The sequence below is a fragment of the Pristiophorus japonicus genome, chromosome 1 (assembly GCF_044704955.1).
Source record: "Pristiophorus japonicus isolate sPriJap1 chromosome 1, sPriJap1.hap1, whole genome shotgun sequence".
Classification (NCBI taxonomy): Eukaryota; Metazoa; Chordata; class Chondrichthyes; family Pristiophoridae; genus Pristiophorus; species Pristiophorus japonicus.
Window position 1 is genome coordinate 164,378,100 of NC_091977.1, and position 14,956 is coordinate 164,393,055.

The following is a 14,956-nucleotide window of genomic DNA, read 5'->3' on the forward strand; positions in this document are numbered from 1 at the left end:
ATCTGGTGGCTACAAACAACATGTACATACATGACAGCAAGCTGCTCACAGAGGGAGGAGGAAGAGGAGCAGGTGAGTTTTCAGCAGGTGGCCATACCCACCTAGGGTCTTCCGAGAGCACTTTTGCTACCTTCACCTAAGCCAGGAGCAGTGGATTAGGAGGCTCCGCTTCACCAAGGTGGTGATCACAGAACTCTGCCATTTCCTGCAGCCTCAGAGCATGGCGATGACGTCTCTGCCAGTGGCCCTCAAGTTCACAGTGGTCCTCAATTCTTTTGCCACCGGATCCCTCCAATCTGGATCAGGAGACATAGGTAGCACCTCCCAGTTTGTACGCATGAGGCCTTGCCAGAATATCGGGCTTCCTCATGGTGCAGGGCACCATTGATTGCACACGTGTGGCTTTCCGGACACCGCATATCAATCTTGAGATATTCTGTAACCGCAAAGGCTACCACTCATTTAATGTGCAGTTGTTGTGCAACCACGCCCAGCATATTATGAAGGAGAATGCCTGCTAATTTGGCAGCAGTCAAGGTGCCTTGATGCTGTGCCAGTCCGGTGTGCCAACAATCTTCCAGCCACCATGTCGAACCTGAGGGAGGCTGCTCGGAGTCAAAGGCTATCCACTCTACAACATAGGCAATCTCTCGAAATCGAGGAAGAGTTGCTTCCACACCATAAGTGAGTTCTCAGGTGAATGAACAGTCCAATATGGGAATTACAATCTCTGTCACAGATGGGACAGACAGTCGTTGAAGGAAAGAGTGAGTGGGGAGTTTAGTTTGCCGCACGCTCCTTCCGTTGCCTGCGTTTGATTTCTGCATGCTCTTGGCGACGAGACGCGAGGTGCTCAGCGCCCTCCCGGATGCTCTTCCTCCACTTATCCACTGTACACCTGGCTGATGACTCCCCTCTGCAACCCCACCACTCATGGCCAGCACTCATATCATGAGAGCCATGCTGCCACGAGGAACCTCATCGAAAAAACCATCTAAAGTAATGGTTTTGCAGCCTTGACCACTCTGAAGGAGCTCTCCAGTACACGCCGGAGTGAGTGTTCCATTTTGTGGTGGTCTGCTGCATCCTTCACAACTTGGCCATCATGAGGCCACAGGCCTTTCACATAGGATCCGTTACCACCTCAGGAGGAGGAAGAGGAAGAGGACGGGAGGAGCTAAGGGAGGAGTTAAGCAGCAGATCTCTGTTCCATACGGGCTGCCCATGAGCACCTCATCAGAATCCAATACCCGTTAATAAAACCCCAGATGCCTGTTGCTCACCATTTCCCCACCTTATCATCCCTCTGAAATGAGAGCCACCACAAAACAAATATTGCAAACTTCATTAATAAATTAATCAATGCAAAACTACATAACATCATCAAATAATCACCCTTGTGTATTCCCTTAGTGAGCGTCTTTCATATTCCTTTGCCTAGACTAGTGCTCCTACACTGTGCTACCCCAGTGGCTGCAGCATGGCTGTTGGAAGGCTGCTGATGTTCCATGGGAGTGACTACAGGTGGCCTTGCATGACGACCTCGAGCAGCTCTGGGCCTAGAAGGCTTGACTGTAGATTGCACCACCTTGACATGGGCAACAGCAGGTTGGGCTAGCTGACTGATAGGCAACAGCAAGGGCACTGGTGGACTGGCAGTGGTGGAGTAGGAATGCTGTCACCCTGAGAAAGGATAGCTGGTTCTTGCTCCACGGTGTTACTGCCACTCCCCACACTCGTAAACCCAGCCATGATGGCATCACTTTGTGCTTGCATGGCAGCAAGCTGAGCCTACATGAGCGCAAACTGAGCTTCCATTACACAGACTGCAATGGAAGCTGCGAGATTGCCCAACACTCCCAGCATCATGGTTGTGTCCACAAGTGCCCTAATGGAGTTGCCCATCATTTCCAGCCTGGAAATCATGGGCTCCAAGCTCCGTGCAAAACCCCATGCAATGTTGGAACCGGACTCCTCTATGCTCCTTGCCACTGACAAGGCTTGCCATTGTACCAAGCATGTCTGTGTGCATGCCCATCACCCTTCTTCTGAAGGCTCCCTCATCGAAGACATCATCTGAGTCCTGTGAAGCAGAACTCGTGCACGACCTCACCCTCCTGGCACCTTTCCCCCGGCCTGGCTGCAGCCCACTCATGCCCGGTGACTCACCATGTGCAGATCCCGTCTCTATACCACCCTCTAAATTCCACGCAGTGCCATTTTCTGAGCTGGTGCCTGGGAGTGACAGATCGAGTGACGGTGCCTCTTCTTCTCCTTCACTCTCCTCCTCCACAACATCGGGGACAGGCTGGGCTGCTGGCAGTTCTTGGTTATCTGAAAGGAGAAAGGCACAAAGGTTGGGCTGTGGTGAGGGGAGGGGAGTTGTTAAAGCAAGATGTGCATGCTTACACCATCAGCAGCTTGTAAGTGGGATGAGGGGGAAGTAGGATATGAGAAGGATTAGATATGAGCATACCATCAATGCATTCAACCTCGCCGCTCCTCCATGGCCTCAGTGACAGCCCCTCCAATAATCCCCAGCACCATCTCCTCTGGCTCAGTCAGGTTCTGAAGAAATGCTTCCCCCCTGCCCGTCTGCTGCTGATCACGTCTGCTGTGTGCCACCTTTGCCTGGAAGAGAAAGAGAAGTGTGTTAGTGAGCGTGGTGCAATGTATTTTGGTTGATGTGCCTATCATGGTTGAATAGGAACATGTGGGTGTGGGTATTGCAGCAGTGGTAAGTGTGTGAGGGTGAGGTGAAGCTATGATTGTGAGGTATCGGTCATGATTGCTAGAGATTGTTGGTAGGTGAGTGATGGGGGTGTGGTGCATTGAGCAGTGTGTGAAGCTAGTGGTGCAGTTGGTGGGATATGGCATTTGAAGATGCATTCACTCACCTTGAGCACTCGTGTGAGGTCATTAACCTTCATGCAGCAGTGGATCCAGGTCCTGGGGGCAACACACATGGCACTGATGGCTTATGCTATCTCCTCCCACTGCCTTCTGGATTGCTACCTAAAATACCTCCTGCCTCCAGTGCTGCATCTGAGAAACTCTGTGTCCTCTCTCTTCCCTGTTGGGCAATGGCTTCAGAGTGACAATGAATAAAGCATCTCCCCTTTAAGTAGTGCAGAGAGCAAAATGCAGTAGACTGCACCAGACATTGGTCCCCCTCTTGAGTGTGAAGCCAACCAGCAGCACGTTTAGCACTTAGCTCAGCGCTCCAATCATTATAATGAGCAGGCAGCACAAATTTTGCGTGCTGCCTGAACCACTTCAAAAGGGTGTGGGCAGATCGCGCTTCACACTCCCCATGCCTCCCATGCCCGTTTTTTTTAGCTTAATCGAATTTCATCCCCTTAGTGTCCAGAAAATGCCGATGCATCATTTCAGCATCACAGAATGGCGAGTAAATTTGAGACCTCTATGTTTATTAAAATTAGGTCCCATGCCAAATGTCATGATTTTTCTTGAGGCTCCACTCACAGGACATGCCTCACCCATATTAAATGAACACATTGGGAGCTCTGGGATCCGACCTGCTCAAATGAACCTCCGAAAGGCAGATTATTATTTGGGTTAAAAGCATGTGTTTTTTTCTGACTTGGGCCTCAATTTTCCTCTTTGCCGATTTTTGGTGCCCAGGAGGATTAACGGCCGATTTTTTTTGTGCCCGATTGCGCGGGAAAAAAAACGTTGGAACTTTCATCAAAGTAAAATGTAATTTTGGCGCTGCAGTACCTGAAGTTAAATCTAGGGGTGGAGTTTCAAGTCTGTGCCAAAAGCTGAGGTTACCAGGGGAACGAGAGACACACTGAGGGAGGTTGCCAGGGGAACGAGGGACACACTGAAGGCTTCACCGCCCACCTGCGAGTTGAAGTTCCACGGCCAGGGCTTGCAGCGACAGGGGAGCAGGGGAGCGGGGGTGCGGATTTGCCCGGGATTGCAGCAGGACTGGGGATAGGGGAGGGGCCATTCGGCCCGTGGTTGAAGCGGGACCAGGAGGGGGGGGCCAAACACCAGAACAAGTAAGTCATCTTTAACATAAAGAGATGCAAGGAATGTACTAAACATGATCATTATAAACTATATGAACAATACTAAACTGCAAAGAAACAGCTCCGATACAGACCTGAGCTCCGATTTCCTTAACTTAACGTAGGGTTTTTCTGAATGGTACTTAAGGCCACTCTGCGCCGTCCTTAAAAAATCGGTGTTGGGGAAAATCGCTTAAATGGCCAAAAACGGCCAAAAACGGCACGGAATCCAGTTTTCACCCAGACCTGCGCCAAAAAAATCTGCCGAACAAAAAATCCGGTGTTGACAGTTGCCGTCGGCCTAGAAACTTTGAGGAAAGTTACAAAATCAAGATTGCTCCAAAAAAAATCAACGGATGCCAAAAAAAACGGTGCCCACTGGCGGCGAAAACGTAGCCCTTTGAAATTACATTTTCCTGCATTAGTAGGTATTATTAAGTTGACTGCCACATTTTCACCTTTTTTTTCATAATTCTCGGTCATATTTGTCATTTAAATAGCAGCATACTAAGAGAAGAGGATGAGCATTCCTTTGTGGTCTCCCAGAGCAGTACAATGATTTAAAAAAGGAAGACATTCACTCATTATCTCACTCACTGCAACCAGATCAGAATGTGAAAATCAATTCATTGTCTCTCATTGTGCAGAGAGTCAGCTGTGATGCAGTTGCCATCAAAGCTACCTTCTAACCCTTATCCCTCAAAATGAACTATCACTCATTCTGATCCTGCCAAGTACCAGCTCCACTTTTCAGAGACTGGTGAAGATGTTGGGAGGATTGTTCATTACGTGAAAAACTCTTGTATCAGATCGTGACCGACAACTCTGGCAGCTAGTAGCTGAGTCCCACCTGCAGCTATCTCAGCATCCTCAATCTCTCATGTCTTCACCCTAAGAAAGCTGTGGGCCCTCCTCCTCTAGCAATTCCATGTTGCAACTGCTGTGCTTCTCCTGTGCTGTTGGTGACATCCAGGTGAGAAGGACAGACTATCTTCTGCCTGTTTGGCCCTCACATCTGGTTTTGGCATCCATACACTTATCCCCATGACTGATTGGCATGAAGGGGCCAATAATCCAAAGGCGATACCTGAGGCACCCAACATTCCTAATGTTGGTCAACTAATGTGAAAGGCACTAGGAGGCTGCGCACAAACTGTGAAAAAAGAAAATCAAGGCCCTGAAAAAATAAATTAAACAGGGGAATCCTCAATAATGTGGCTGGAGAGCCTGAGCTGTGCTTTATGGTCAGCCAGCCGACCTTGACCTCCTGGCACTCCTGGCGGTCAGGAACGATGTACCCAAAGCATCAGAAAAGTAATCACTTCAGCTGGCCTTTGATTTCCGGTGAGGTTAGTTCATTGATGCAAAAACAAAATACTGCGGATGCTGGAAATCTGAAATAAACACAGGAAATTCTGGAAATGCTCAAGCAGGTCAGGCAGCATCTGTGGAGAGAGAAACAGAGTTAACATTTCAGGTTGATGATCTTTTGTTAGAACTGGAAAAAGTTAAAGATTTTAAGTAAGGTTTTAAGCAAGTACAAAGGCAAGGAAAGGGGGAGTAAAGAACAAACGGGTTGGTTTGTGATATGGTGCAAGGCAGGAAAGATTAAATGACAAAAGAGATGATTGTGAATAGCAAATGGAGATGGAAATGACACAAGTAAAGAAACAAAAGATGGGTCCAGAGGAAGTGTAACTGGGAATAGCAGAATCATCAACAGCTGCTGTCCGAAAAATGGGAGCAGTGGTTATGATCTGAAATAGTTGAACTAAATGTTGAGTCCAGAAGGCTGGAAAGTGCCTTATCGACAGATGAGCTGCTATTCCTCGAGCTTACATTGAGCTTACATTGGAACAGTGTAAGAGGCCGAGGTCAGAGAGATGAGAGTGGGAATGGAGCAGAAAATTAAAGTGACAGGCGACCGGAAGCTCAGGGTTACACTTGCGGACTGAATGGAGGCGTCCTGCAAAGCGGTCACCCAATCTGTGTTTAGTCTCCCCAATGTAGAGGAGATCACATCGTGAGCAGCAAATACAGTATACTAAATTGAAAGTGGTACAAGTAAATCGCTGTTTCACCTGGAGGTCAATTCATTCCTGTGCAGGTGTACACAGCACCTGGGCAGCACCGTGCAGGGACTGAATCGTCAGTTTCAATGGCTCTGAGGAAAGAAAAAAATTTAAATAAAATGGCATTTCCCCAGACTCTGGCAATAACGTTTTTCTCTCCACCCCCACTCTCCTCTGTTGCATAGTCTATCTCTCTCTTCCCTCCTCCCCAAACAAAGTCTCTCTCAGAAGCAGCCCAAGGCTGACGAGGCAAGAACTATACCAATTAGTGCCCCCCCCCCACCGCACCCCCCAAAATACCCTTTGCCTAGAGATGTTACAGAAAGACTAAAGCACAGCAATCCACTAAGAACGATCAGTTTCTCTGACATCTTTGTAATGAGGAATTTATCCCTATAATGCTGCAATTGCACAGTTACAGAAACAAATATTCTGCTCTCAGTGAACTTGGGACCATCCATATGTCTTTTCTGATACAGACTGAGATTGAGAAGAAGTAATTATTTTCTGAACTGTGTTTTCATTTCAGTAAATAATTACTTCTTTGCAGCCTCCCTTCACATCAGGAAATTCTAATGGATGACACTGAAAGTACAAAGGACAGATTTATTTATTTTATGCAGCTGACAGCTCACGAGCATTTCTATAATGGTTTAATTTTCTCCACTCTCCGAAAGGCAGTCACTCATGCGGGGATACACTTCCAAGGTGCCATAAGCCCTCCTATACCTCATCCAGGTGACTACTTCTCATGCATGAGCCTAGAGAGACCTGATATTCTCGTCATTAGCTCCCCATGTGCACCAGTTCACAAAGAATAACGACTAGGAAGACACGGTCTGAGACTGTTAAGCTGGATCTCTGTCCCTGTTTGCAGATGGTGCACATTTCCAGCAAGTGTAAGTAGTTTGTGACCCTCCCTCCCCCAAAAAGGGAGAGTGCGAACTTTTGCAACATTGAAAATTTAGCCTCGGACTCTTTCCAGGCAGCATCCAGTGAGTCTGCGTTCACCGAGCCATCAAGCAAGTGTTTTGTACTTTATTTGCCAAAGGAAACAATTACATCATGGCCTAGAAATTTGATTGTGCCAATTTATCGGGACATGCACTGGATATGGCTGTTGGTGTTGCCCCAGGCAGCAACATAGTGGGGGGAAAATTGCAGTCAGAGGCTTCCTTCGGACGAACACCCCCGACCCAAAATGTTTTAATGAAAATACCTGGTGGTCATGGAGGCACGTTCAATTCCAGTCGGAGGCCTTCATTCGATGCACTGCGTACGGGGAGATGACTTCCCCGTATGTAGGGAAATGCTGGAGTCATGTGAGCCTGGACCACCAATCACTAGGTAGTATTCTCATTGATAAAAATGTGAGTTCCCATTACTATCAATGAGAAAACCCTCCAAAAACAAGAAACACAGCATAATAAATAAAAAAAAACTAACATATTTTAAATTAATTGAAATTAAATGTAATTAAATGTTTTAGAAAAAAATATTTTTTTTTTGGATTTTTTTAATGTGTTAAATGATGGGGTTAAAAATAAACTTACCTTAATGGACAAGGTTTTTAACATAAAAATGAATGATTAAATGTAATTTTTATATGTTTTAAAACTCTTATGCTGGCAAAAGTAGGCTATGCGACTGCTTTTACCAGGCATAAAATTTTGAAGGACATTTACTGGGCAAGCGGTGGGCAAATAGCCCAATCTCTCCTGCGCGAATGTCCTTCTCCCGGGGATGCGGAGGATCTGTACAGACCGAGCGTGGCCGGAATTTTCGGCACAATATTCATGCTGCCTGTTCATTATCACAACTCAGGCATGCAGCTAGCGTTATTGATTGGTTGCATGTCTGTTTGGGGAACTAAATATCGGGCATCTCCGATGCCACTTAAAAGCAGCCAACGTCTCTTAAAGAGGAGGAGCACACTTGCTGCAAACACCAGGAAAATACTGGGAAGAAGAGAAATCACTGTAGAAAGCACTAAGGGTACCAAGATGCTCTGATGCAGGCGGTGAATGCTATTCAAAATACAAACAATACTCCCCTGCCCCACTTCCCCTCACTCCTACAATAACTGTATCACAGTTTACTACATCTCCTCCTCATCCTACTCACACACTCATTATTGTAACCCTCACTTTCCTACAGCTCACATCTTACACACTGAATCTCAGGTAGTCTACCACGACAGGTGTATTCTCTAAACACCTCACAAGACTGTCACGAACACACTCCCTTCTTTCTTGAAGGAGACGGTCGCAGAAAACTTGAGACAGGAAGCTGCCACTGGAGAATGCCGAGCCTGATGGCTCATCATCTTCCCCTTAAGGAAAACATGCTGACCATCACGGGCAGGGGCAGAGTCATGGGCATGACAACCGGTGACGCTGGAAGAGTTGTGCAGGGTTTCTTCACATCTTATCCTCTTTTTCTCTTCTTACTTCTATCTCACCCCACACAGTCTGCATGATAAACTGAAGATGCTCTCTCTGCTCTCCCTTTACACTGAAAGCTAACCCTGTCCTTCTTTAATTTCTGGTGCTGAAAATGTGGAAATACTTCCCCTTTCAAGAAGAGCAGACCAGCCTTCCTGAAGATGCAATGTTACTCAATCTCACCCTCGCAAGCACCAGCGCATATACTAGCAGCATGTGTACATTAGAGGCTAGACTAGAGGAGGTGTCTTCAAATGTTGAATCATCAGCCACAGGTGTGTACGAGCTAGGGCACAGGGATAGGATGCCACGGGTACCAGTTTGCCGGAGGGCAAGATCACTTACTACCTCTGCTGAAGACAACTCAGATCATAGAATCATAGAAAGATACAGCACAGAAGGAGGCCATTCAGCCCATTGTGCCTGTGCCAGCTCTTTAAAAGAGTCATCCAATTAGTCTCACTTCCCTGCCCTTTCCCCATAGCCCTGCAAATTTTTCCCCTTCAAATATGTATTCAATTCCTGTTGAAAGTTATTATTAATCTGTTTCCACACCCTTTCAGATAGTGCATTTTAAGACTACAGCTTTTTTTTCGTCTCATTTTTCTGCTAATAACTGTGCTTGCATACTGTTCCAAAATGGCTGAAATTGGCTTGACCATTTTTAATGATCCAGAATGTTGTGCGAATTCAAAATACTTTCTCATAAGTTTTAACACCTCACAACTGCAAAATATTTGTCTGGGAACTGTGGAAAAATACTGTCCCGGGGATAAGAGAATGAAAGACCTATTCATCGTGAGAAATTGTCCCTTTGTTTCAATGCTAGACCATTGCATACACGGTGGACAGACATCCAGAAAAACAGTATAAAATGGCTGTAACATGTGAATGCTGCAGTCAAGAGAACTGGTAACCTGGTCAGTTGCCAAGAGAATCAGGGGGTTAAGTCTTACAATCGCTGACCACGGTCTGGTGTGAGTGTCTTTGTTTATTTTAATCACTCAGGGGATAGGCAGTTAAGAAGTATATTAATAGGGATAGGTTGGTGCAGGCTAATTGTGCATTTGATGCTATCGTAAGTTGCTTGTATTTCCTTTGATTATTTTAAGTAATGATAACCCCTGGATAAGGGTGAGAAAAAGAAACATCCTGAGTCTGTGTGTTGGTTTGTCTCACAAGTCTGAACTCTATAAAGTGTAGATAAATCTTACAGGCTAAAACCTGTCTTAATTGAAATAAGTCTTACAGTATTCCAGATCATACCAACTCATTGCGTAAAAAAAATTATCCTCATCTCAGCTCAGGTTCTTTTGCCAATTACCTTAAATCTGTGTCATCTGGTTACTGACCCTTCTGTCACTGAAAGCAATTTCTCCTTACTTACTTTATCAAAACCCTTCATGATTTTGAACACCTTTATGAACTCTTCTCTTAACCTTCTCTGATGTAAGGAGAACAACCCCAGCTTCTCGAGTCTTTCCACATAATTGAAGTCTTTCATCTCTGGTACCAGTCTAGTAAATCTCCTATGGTACCCTCTCTAAGACCGAGACATCCTTCCTAAAGTGTGATTCCCATAAGTGTCTCAATAATCCAGCTGCGGCCTAACTAATAATTTATAAAGGTTTAGCATAAATTTCTTGCTTTTAAGAACATAAGAACGTAAGAAATAGGAGCAAGAGTAGCCATATGTCCTGTTGAGCCTGCTCTACCATTCAATAAGATCATGGTTAAACATTTACTCCAATACCACTTTGCCCCCCTATCCCCAAATCCCTTGATTCTCTTAATCAATCAATCTATCAATCTCTATCTTGAATATACTCAACGACACAGCCCTCTGGGGTAGAGAATTCCAAAGATTCACAGCCCTCTGAATGAAGAAATTTCTCCTTATCTCAGTCCTAAATGGCTGACCCCCTTATTCTTAGAGTTAAGAGTAGACTTTCCACAAGGCCCTCACCACCGGATTGTGGCCCAGAAAATACCGCTAAGCTTCATGAGTTAACACCGGTGAAAGTTTCCACCAATTAGGTAATTAAAACCACCCGGCGAGCAAATGGTTCTTACACCAAGATTCTCTGTGGTTTCTGGGCGGTTACAGCCGAAAGTAGCGAGAACGGATGGTTCTTAAAATGTTTTTTAAATTTAATCCAAGGCTGCAGTTGGGCCTAGGGAGGGGGGAAAACTCAAAAAATATTTTTTCACTTAAACAAAAAATAAAAAGCTATAAAACATTCTCTAGACACTTTTTAATGCAATCACCGTTTCAGAATTAAAAAAAATAATTATAAAAAACTTTAACTTACCTTTCTTTACAGGGTACTCACCTACTGCCCTGTTTCAGGCAGCTTTTTGTGGGCGGTTTCCTTGGCGATTTGTACGGGTCCTCCGTTGAGGCCAGACTTAGATCCTGGCGGTTTTCTCAGCGGTGCATGTGGGCGGTTTGCTACCCGGCGTCTTTTCAAAATGTGGGCGGAACTTTTTAAAAAATAAAGAGGAAACTTTCGTCAAAAAACAGCTGTACTGAGAAAACTGCTGATAATGAAGACGAAAGTCTAGCCCTATGACCCCTAGTTCTAGACTCTCCAGCCAGAGGAAACAGCTTCTCAGCATCTGAACATAGGAGAATAGGAACAGGAGTAGGACATTTAGCCCTCGAGGCAGTTCTGCCATTCAATGAGATCATGGCTGATCTGTGACCTAACTACGTAGATCCACCTTTGGCACATATCCCTTAATATCTTTGGTTAACAAAAATCTATCAATCTCGGATTTAAAATTAACAATTGATCTTGCATCAATTGCCATTTGCGGAAGTAAGTTCCAAACTTCGACCATCCTTTATGTAGAAGTGTTTCCTAATTTCACTCCTGAAAAGTCTGGCTCTATTTTTTAGACTATGCCCCCTAGTCCTAGAATTCCCAACCAGCGGAAATAGTTTGGGGGTGAAATTGGGTATCGCCCCGTTTGGAGCATTAACTTTTAAAAGTTTTGAAAAATTAGTCCCACGCGCTAATCATTTCAACCTTTTAAAAAATTTGCCATTTGCGCCCCGAGAAGGAAGTTGTGCACTAACTCAAGAGTTCCATTTCCTTCCTGGAGCGCAATTGTCATCAGGCGAGGCGGTGAGTTGAGCAGCGTTGCACACTCGGCCATGCAGCATTGCTGAGTGAAAGACTCCTTATATCCATTAAAGGGGAGAGCCTTCGCTGCAGGTTTTGCAAAGGAACGAAACTTATCTTCTCAACGATCCCGCCCGATCAGTGCCGGGCTGATCGATTGCAGGAAGGAAGCCGCGAAAAAAGCTGAAAGAGAGAAAGTACGTTTTTTTTAACTTACATCAGCCATCTCGCCTTTGAGCATCGCCCCTGAAGCATCACCCCTGAAGCTGTCGGTGTTTTGGCCCGGCGATGCTGCTGGGGAAGGAATGATATTTCATGTCCAGGGCATTAACGGGGCGACGAGCACAGCGATGAAGTCATGATCTCCGGGTGAAGGAGATCGGGGCGCAACGCCATATCGTATGAGGATTTGGGAGAGAGCATTGCGGAGATTGCAGGGAGAAGGAGAGCAAAAGCTTTTTCTGATAAAGTCAATGAGGTGGAGACTCGGTGGGGCCAATAAACCCATAATGGGCATGGGAAACCGCCCCCCCGGATATACCAGCGAATATGGGGGGACATCGCCGAAGTGGTAATGACGTGAGAGAGCCAAACCGGTGCGCTGGAACAGTTTGGTGGCATCTGCAAGAGTAAGTATTAAATTTATAATTGTAATGATGCACTGACTCATTAATTAGAATGTAAATCTGCCGGATTATAATTAAGCTGGGTAATCTTGGGTAGCATCCCTGTTAAGATTTGGTTTGGGGTCGGAACCTGGGCCCCCAGGACTCTAACCCTGGGAGGGCAGGGCCCAGGACTCTAACCCTGGGAGGGCAGGGCCCAGGACTCTAACTCTGGGAGGGCAGGACCCAGGACTCTAACCCTGGGAGGGCAGGGCCCAGGACTCTAACCCTAGGAGGGTAGGGCCCAGAACTCCGGGAGGGCAGGGCCCGGGACTCTAACCCTGGGAGGTCAGGGCCCAGGACTCTAACCCTGGGAGGGCAGGGCCCAGGACTCTAACCCTGGGAGGGCAGGGCCCAGGACTCCTGGAGGGCAGGGCCCGGGACACTAACCCTGGGAGGGCAGGGCCCAGGACTCTTACCCTGGGAGGGCAGCGCTCAGGACTCTAACCCTGGGAGGGCAGGGCCCAGGACTCTAACCCTAGGAGGGCAGGGCCCAGGACTCCGGGAGGGCAGGGCCTGGGACTCTAACCCTGCGAGGGCAGGGCCCAGGACTCTAACTCTGGGAGGGCAGGGCCCAGGACTCTAACCCTGGGAGGGCAGGACCCAGGACTCTAACCCTGGGAGGTCAGGGCCCAGGACTCTAACCCTGGGAGGGCAGGGCCCAGGACTCTAACCCTGGGAGGGCAGGGCCCAGGACTCTTACCCTGGGAGGGCAGCGCTCAGGACTCTAACCCTGGGAGGGCAGGGCCCAGGACTCTAACCCTGGGAGGGCAGGGCCCAGGACTCTAACCCTGGGAGGTCAGGTGTCCCAGGAACTATTCCACGCAAATGTGCATTTGTAATCTTGCTGAGATGCATTAACCTGAATCGACAGTATTACTATTTAAATGCTTTGATTGAAAATAGGGTCAAAGGAATGACTGGAAACAGACAGACCGCAAACCTTCGGCATTTCTACTTCTTTAGTTTAGAAGGAGAATTATTAAATTATATCACTGCTTGTGTGCTGTGAGCAACTCTTTAATTTGAGCACCATCTCCTTTTTGGTTAGGTTCGTTGATGGGCACACGACTGAGCGCTGAGAGGGCCGCTCATTTTTGCCCAGACTGAGTCTCTCCAGCTGCTGTCAGTCACACAGTGACCCAGCCTGGACTGGGGGCGAGAACATAAGAAGCCTGCTCCGCCATTTAATATGATCATGGCTGATCCAATCATGGACTCAGGTACACTTCCCTGCCCGCTCCCCATAACCCCTTATTCGCTTATCAGTTAAGAAACTGTCTATCTCTGTCTTCAATTTATTCAATGTCCCAGCTTCCACAGCTCTCTGAGACAGCGAATTCCACAGAATAACAACCTTCTGAGAGAAGAAATTTCTCCTCATCTCAGTTTTAAATGGGCGGCCCCTTATTCTAAGATTATGCTCTCTAGTTCTAGTCTCCCCCATCAGTGGATACATCCTCTCTGCATCCACCATATCAAGCCCCCTCATACTCTTATATGTTTCAATAAGATCACCTCTCATTCTTCTGAATTTCAATGAGTAGAGGCCCAACCTACTCAACCTTTCCTCATAAGTCAACCCCCTCATCTCCGGAATCAACTGAGTGAACCTTCTCTGAACTGCCTCCAAAGCAAGTATATCCTTTCTTAAATATGGAAACCAAAACTGTACGCAGTATTCCAGGTGTGGCCTCACCAATACCCTGTACAACTGCAGCAAGGCTTCCCTACTTTTATTCTCCATCCCCTTTGGCCAAAATTCCATTGGTCTTCCTGATCACTTGCTGTACCTGCAAACCAACCTTTTGTGTTTCATGCACCAGGATCCCCAGGTCCCGCTGTACTACAGTACTTATCAATCTTTCTCCATTTAAATAATAACTTGCTCTTCGATTTTTTTCTGCTAAAGTGTATAATGTCACACTTTCCAACATTATGCTCCATCTGCCAAATTTTTGCCCACTCACTTAGCCTGTCTTTGTCCTTTTGCAGGTTTTTTGTGACCTCCTCATACATTGCTGCCCTGTCTCACTGTCTGCCCTGGAACACTTGGGACATTAGCTCCGGCCACTCGGAGGTCTCTGAGCAAAGCCTAGGGACACGGTGTCCCCTCCCCTCATGGTCCTGTCATTGCTGAGCTCACCAGCAGTCCTGATTCCAGCCCCACTCCCCCTCCCCCCTTGGGGACCTCGATCGATTGCAATAACCCGACTCCCTCCCCTCAGGTGACGAATGGCACGGCCCATGGATGGGGCCTTTCCTGGGGATTGTACGTGAGGGGATTGGTGTCATGTATTAGTTCCTAACCACGATCTTATTAAATTTCTTCTCTGAATGTAGCTGTTATAACCATGCATCAATTGCATACAAATGGTATTAGCATATAACGTTAACGATGAATAGCATGTGCGATGACTAATTGTGAATTACAATATCTATGTTTCCCTAATGGTACTTGGCAATTAGCTTATGCCATGCTCTTGTCAGGATTACAGAAGAAGGTATCTAAGAATCGGGTGGAGCAAAGGCAGACCGGAGGAGGGCCTGCAGATCTTTTTCATTTAACCGACCTGGAGGAGCGTGCCTCAGCCCTTGTAGGAGCACATA

The 14,956-nt window shown here is 46.7% G+C and overlaps 1 long non-coding RNA gene across 1 annotated transcript in view; it reads left to right on the forward strand.

Moving 5' to 3' along the window:
* Nucleotides 1-3,988: 3,988 nt before the first annotated feature.
* The window catches only part of LOC139235085 (uncharacterized), a 109,876-nt gene continuing 98,908 nt past the window's right edge, over nt 3,989-14,956 (forward strand). Inside the window, exon 1 of the long non-coding RNA XR_011588418.1 lies at nt 3,989-4,028. This is a non-coding gene — a long non-coding RNA (uncharacterized lncRNA). The remainder of the gene's footprint in view (nt 4,029-14,956) is intronic.